The following is a 6,511-nucleotide window of genomic DNA, read 5'->3' on the forward strand; positions in this document are numbered from 1 at the left end:
ACGGTTAGGGGTCAAGTGGGGATGGGGGAGAGCCTGGGGGAGACCCAGGAAGGGGGGGGGCGTGGAGGAATGGAAGGGAACCTGGCAGGTGTTTTCCCCGTGCACTTGGGCACTGGGGAGCTCCCCGGCCTAATCCTCTTCCCTCGGAGCCTCTGTCCTACTGCACAGAGCCCAAGCCCCACCCCTACACCGCACCCAGGGCCCTAACTCTACACTCGGAGAGCCCCTCTGAGAGCCCCTCCAACCATGCTGGGCCTAAACCCCATCAACACACCCTCACCCAGGGCCGTACCTCCAAACTCCGGAACTCCACATTCCAAGGGCCCTCCTTTGGAGGTGCTACCTCTCCCCTTTCATGGGCAGGTCCTAAGCAGGGCTCCACCCCACACTTGAACGTCACCCTGACTAGGCCCTGCCCCATGCTCAAAAGTCACCCCCACCACTGCCTAAGTTACACCCCTGCCTAAACTCTGATCCCCATAGCCAAGGCTTTTTTTTTTTTTCTTTTTTCCTCTTTTAGATTGGGGTTCTGTTTTACCTTGTTGTTGATTCATTTATATTTTTATTTTTTCTAATAAATCTTTTATTTTTCTTATTTTATTCTTTATACTTTGTTATTGTTCTGCTCCTTTTGGCTTGTTCCCCCCCTTTTTTTCTTTCTTTTTTCTGTTGTGGTTTTGTTTTACCTTGTTGCAGTTGTTTCAATTATATTTTTATTTTTCCTAATACATTTTTTGTCTTTCTAATTTTATTTTGTTTTTTATTCATTGTTATTGTACTGTTCCTTCTTTTCTCTCTCTCTTTTTTTTTTAACCATACCACATGTTTTGCGGGATCTTGGTTCCCAGGCCAGAGGTTGGGCCTGAGCTCCTGTGGTGGGAGCTCTGAATCCAAACTGCTGGACTAACAAGGATCCTCAGACCCCAGGGAATATTAATCGGAGTGAGACCTCCCAAAGGTCTTCATCTTGGCACCAAGACCTGGCTCTATCCAACTGCCTGAAAACTCCAGTGCTGGATGCCTCAGGCCAAACAACCAGTGAGACTGGAATACAGCCCCACAAAAAAAAAAAAAAAATGACAAAAGATATGTTGCAGACAAAGTAGCAAGGTAAAAACCTACAAGACCAAATAAATGAAGATGAAATAGGCAACCTACCTGAAAAAGAATTCAGAGCAATGATAGTAAAGATGATCCAAAATCTCAGAAACATAGTGGAGAAAATACAAGAAACATTTAACAAGGATCCAGAAGAACTAAAGAGCAAACAAACAGTGATGAACAATACAATAACTGAAATTAAAAATACTCTAGACTGAATCAATAGCAGAATAACTGAGGCAGAAGAACGGATAAGTGAGCTGGAAGATAAAATGGTGGAAATAACTGCAGGGAGCAGAAAAAAGAATGAAAAGAACTGACAACAGTCTCAGAGACCTCTGGGACCACATTAAACACACCAACATTTGAATTAGAGGGGTCCCAGAAGAAGAAGAGAAAAAGAAAGTGTCTGAGAAAATATTTGAATAGATTATAGTCAAAAACTTCCATAACACGGGAAAGGAAATAGTCAATCAAGTCCAGGAAGTGCAGAGAGTCCCATACAGGATGAACCCAAAGAGAAACACGCTGACACACATATTAATCAAACTATTAAAAATTAAATACAAAGAAAAAATTTTGAAAGCAACATGGGAAAATCAACAAATAACATACAAAGGAATCCCCATAAGATTAACAGATGATCTTTCAGCAGAAACTCTGCAAGCCAGAAGGGAGTGGTAGGACATATTTAAAGTGATGAAAGAGAAAAACTGACAACCAAGATTAGTCTACCCGGCAAGGATTTCATTCAGATTTGACGGAGAAATCAAAAGCTTTACAGACAAGCAAAAGCTAAGGGAATTCAGCACCACCAAACCAGCTTTACAACAAAATGCTAAAGGAACTTCTCTAAGCGGAAACACTAGAGAAGAAAAAGACCCACAAAAACAAACCCAAATCAATTAAGAAAATGGTAATAGGAACATACATATTGATAATAACCTTGAATGTAAATGGATTAAATGCTCCAACCAAAAGACACAGACTGGCTGAATGGATACAAAAACAAGTCCCTTATATATGCTGTCTACAAGAAACCCACTTCAGATCTAGGGACACATATAGAGTGAAAGTGAGGGGATGGAAAAATATATTCCATGCCAATGGAAATCAAAAGAAAGCTGGAGTATCAATACTTATATAAGATAAAATAGTTTTAAAATAAAGACTGTTACAAGAGATAAGGAAGGGCACTACATCATGATCAAGGGATCAATCCAAGAAGAAAATGTAACAACTATAAATATTTATGCACCCAACATAGGAACACCTCAATACATAAGGCAAATATTAACAGCCATAAAAGGGGAAATCGACAGTAACACAATAGTAGTGGGGGATTTTAACACCCCACTTACACCAATAGGCAGATCATCCAGAGAGAAAATAAATAAGGAAACACAAGTTTTAAAAGACACAATAGACTAAAGAGACCTAATTGATATTTTTAGGACATTCCACCTGAAAGTGGAAAAATACACTGTCTTCTGAGGTGCACATGGAATGATCTCCAGAATAGATCACAAATCAAGCCTTGGAAAATTTAAGAAAATTGAAATCGTATCAAGCATGTTTTCTGATCACAATGCTATGAGATTAGAAATCAATTACAGGAAAAAGAACAGTAAAACACAAATACATGGAGACTAAACAGTGTGCTGCTAAATAACCAAGAGATCAATGAAGAAATCAAAGAAGAAATAAAAAAAATACCTAGAAACAAATGACAACGAAAACACAATGGTCCAAAACCTATGGGACACAGCTTAAGCAGTTGTAAGAGGGAAGTTCATAGCAATTCAAGCTCACCTCAAGAAACAAGAAAAATCTCAAATAAACAATCTACCTTACACCTAAAGCAACAGAAAAAGAACAAAGAAAACCCAAAATTAGCAGAAGGAAAGAAATCATAAGATCAGAGCAAAAATAAATGAAATAGAAACAAAGAAAACAATAGCAAAGATAAACAAAACTGATAAACCTTTAGCCAGACTTATCAAGAAAAAAAGGGAGAGGACTCAAATCAATAAAATTAGAAATGAAAAGGGAGAGATTACAACTGACACCACAGAAATACAAAAGATTATAAGAGACTACTACAAGCAACTCTATGCCAATAAAATGGACAACCTGGAAGAAATGGACAAATTCCTGGAAAAGTACAACTTTCCCAGATTGAACCAGGAAGAATTAGAAAACATAAACAGACCAATCACAGGTTATCAAATTGAAACTGTAATTAAAAATATTCCAACAAACAAAAGTCTAGGAACAGATGGCTTCACAGGCAAATTCTATCAAACACTTGGAGAAGAGTTAACACCTATCCTTCTCAAAATCTTCCGAAAAATTGTGGACGGAGGAACACTCCCAAATTATTCTACAAGGGCCGCCATCACCCTGACACCAAAACCAAACAAACATCACAAAAAAAGAAAATTAGAGACCAATATCACTGATGAACATAGATGCAAAAATCCTCAACAAAATAGTAGCAAACAGAATCCAACAGCACATTAAAAGAATCATACACCATGATCAAGTGGGATTTATCCCAGGGATGCAAGGATTCTTCAATATACACAAAACAATGTGATACACCATATTAACAAATTAAGGAATAAAAACCATATGATTATCTCAATAAATGCAGAAAAACTTTTGGCAGAATTCAACACCCATTTATGATAAAAACTCCAGAAAGTGGGCATAGAGGGAACCTACCTCAACATAATAAAGGCCATATATGACAAACCCACAAAAGACATCATTCTCAATGGTGAAAAACTGAAAGCATTTCCTCTAAGATCAGGAATAAGACAAGGAAGTTCACTCTTGCCACTATTATTCAACATAGTATTGGGAGTCCTAGCCACAGCAATCAGAGAAGAAAAAGAAATAAAAGGCATACAAATTGGAAAAGAAGTAAAACTGTGACTGTTTGCCGATGACAAGATACTCTACATAGAAAATTCTAAAGATGTCACCAGAAAACTACTAGAGCTAATCAGTGAATTTCGTAAGGTTGCAGGATACAAAATTAATGCACAGAAATCTCTTACACTCCTATACACTAACAATAAAAGATCAGAAAGAGAAATTGAGGAAACAATCCGATTTACCATCTCAACAAAAAAAAATGAAATACCTAGGAATAAACCTACCTCAGGAGGCAAAAGTCCTGTACTCAGAAAACTGTAAAACACTGATGAAAGAAATCAAAGATAACATAGACAGATGGAGAGGTATACCGTGTTGTTGGATTGGAAGAATCAATATTGTGAAAATGACTATACTACCCAAAGCAATCTACAGATTCAATGCAATCCTTATCAAATTACCAGTGGCATTTTTCACAGAACTAGAACAAAAAATTCCACAATTTTGTATGGAAACACAAAAGACCCCAAATAGCCAAAGCAATCTTGAGAAAGAAAATTGGACCTGGAGGAATCAGGATCCCCAACTTCAGACTATACTACAAAGCTACAGTAATCAAGATAGTATGGTACTGGCACAAAAACAGAAATATAGATCAATAGAACAGGATAGAAAGCCCAGAGATAAACCCACACACATAGGGTCACCTTGTCTTTAATAAAGGAGACACGAATATACAATGGAGAAAACATAGCCTCTTCAATAAGGGGTGCTGGGAAAACTGGACAGCTACATGTAAAAGAATGAAATTAGAACACACTCTAACTCCAGATACAAAAATAAACTCAAAATGAATTAAAGACCTAAATGTAAGGCCAGACACTATAAAACGCTTAGAGGAAAACATAGGGAGAACGCTCTATGACATAAATCACAGCAAGATCCTTTTTGACCCACCTCCTAGAATAAGGGAAATAAAACCAAAAATAAACAAATGGGATCTAATGAAACCTAAAAGCTTTTGCACAACAAAGGAAACCGTAAACAAGATGAAAAGACAACCCTCAGAATGGGAGAAAATATTTGCAAATGAAGCAACTGACAAAGGATTAATCTCCAAAATATACAATCAGCTCATGCAGCTCAACATCATAAAAACAAACAACGCGGCTTCCCTGGTGGCGCAGTGGTAGAGAGTCTGCCTGCCGATGCAGGGGACATGGCTTCATGCCCCTGTCTGGGAAGATCCCACATGCTGCGGAGCGGCTGGGCCCGTGAGCCATAGCCACTGAGCCTGCATGTCCGGAGCCTGTGCTCTGCAACGGGAGAGGCCACAACAGTGTGAGACCCATGTACTGCAAAAAAAAAAAACCAAACAACCCAATCCAAAAATGGGCAGAAGACCTAGATAGACATTTCTCCAAAGAAGACATACAGATAGCTAACAAATACATGAAAATATGCTCCACGTTACTAATCATTAGAGAAATGCAAATCAAAACCAAAATGAGGTATCACCTCACACTGGTCAGAATGGCCATCAGCAAAAAATCTATTAACAATAAATGCTGGAGAGGGTGTGGAGAAAAGGGAACCCTCTTGCACTGTTGGTGGGAATGTAAATTGATAGAGCCACTATTGAGAACAGTATGGAGGTTCCTTAAAAAACTACAAAGAGAACTACCATATGACCCAGCAATCCCACTACTGGGCATATACCCTGAGAAAACCGTAATTCGAAAAGGGTCATGTACCACAATGTTCATTGCAGCACTATTTACAATAGCCAGGACATGGAATCAACCTAAGTGTCCATTAACAGATGAATGGATAAAGAAGATGTGGCACATATATATATTGGAATATTAGCCATAAAAAGGAACGAAACTGAGTTATTTGTGCTGAGGTGCATGGACCTAGAATCTTTCATACAGAGTGAAGTAAGTCAGAAAGAGAAAAACAAATACTGTATGCAATGCATATATATGCGATTTAAAAAAGCGGTACAGATGAACCTAGGGGCAGGGCAGGAATAAAGACGCAGACTTAGAGAACGGACTTGAGGACACAGTGGAGGAAGAGGAAGCTGGGATGACGTGAGAGAGCAGCATTGACTTATATACACTACCAAATATAAAATGGATGGCTAGTGGGAAGCTGCTGCATAGCACAGGGAGGTCAGCTCAATGCTTTGTGATGACCTAGAGGGATGGGATAGGGAGGGTGGGAGGGAAGCTGAAAAGGGAGGGGATATGGGGATATATGTATACATATAGCTGACTCACTTTGTTGTACAGCAGAAATTAACACAATATTGTAAAGTATTTATACTCCAATAAACATGTCAAAAAAAAAAGAAAAGAAAGCAGCTACCACATGTCAGGAACTCTGCTAAGGACAAACAAAGATGACTAACAGAGTACCTGAGCTCACAGTCCAGGAATTACTGGAAGGAAAAAGTGATGGGTCATAAGAGTAAGGGAGGTAAGTCAGTACAAATGAAAAGCTGAGATTTCACTGTAGGGAA

Source organism: Lipotes vexillifer, unplaced genomic scaffold (assembly GCF_000442215.2).
Source record: "Lipotes vexillifer unplaced genomic scaffold, Lipotes_vexillifer_v1.1 scaffold2186, whole genome shotgun sequence".
NCBI classification, from domain to species: Eukaryota; Metazoa; Chordata; class Mammalia; order Artiodactyla; family Lipotidae; genus Lipotes; species Lipotes vexillifer.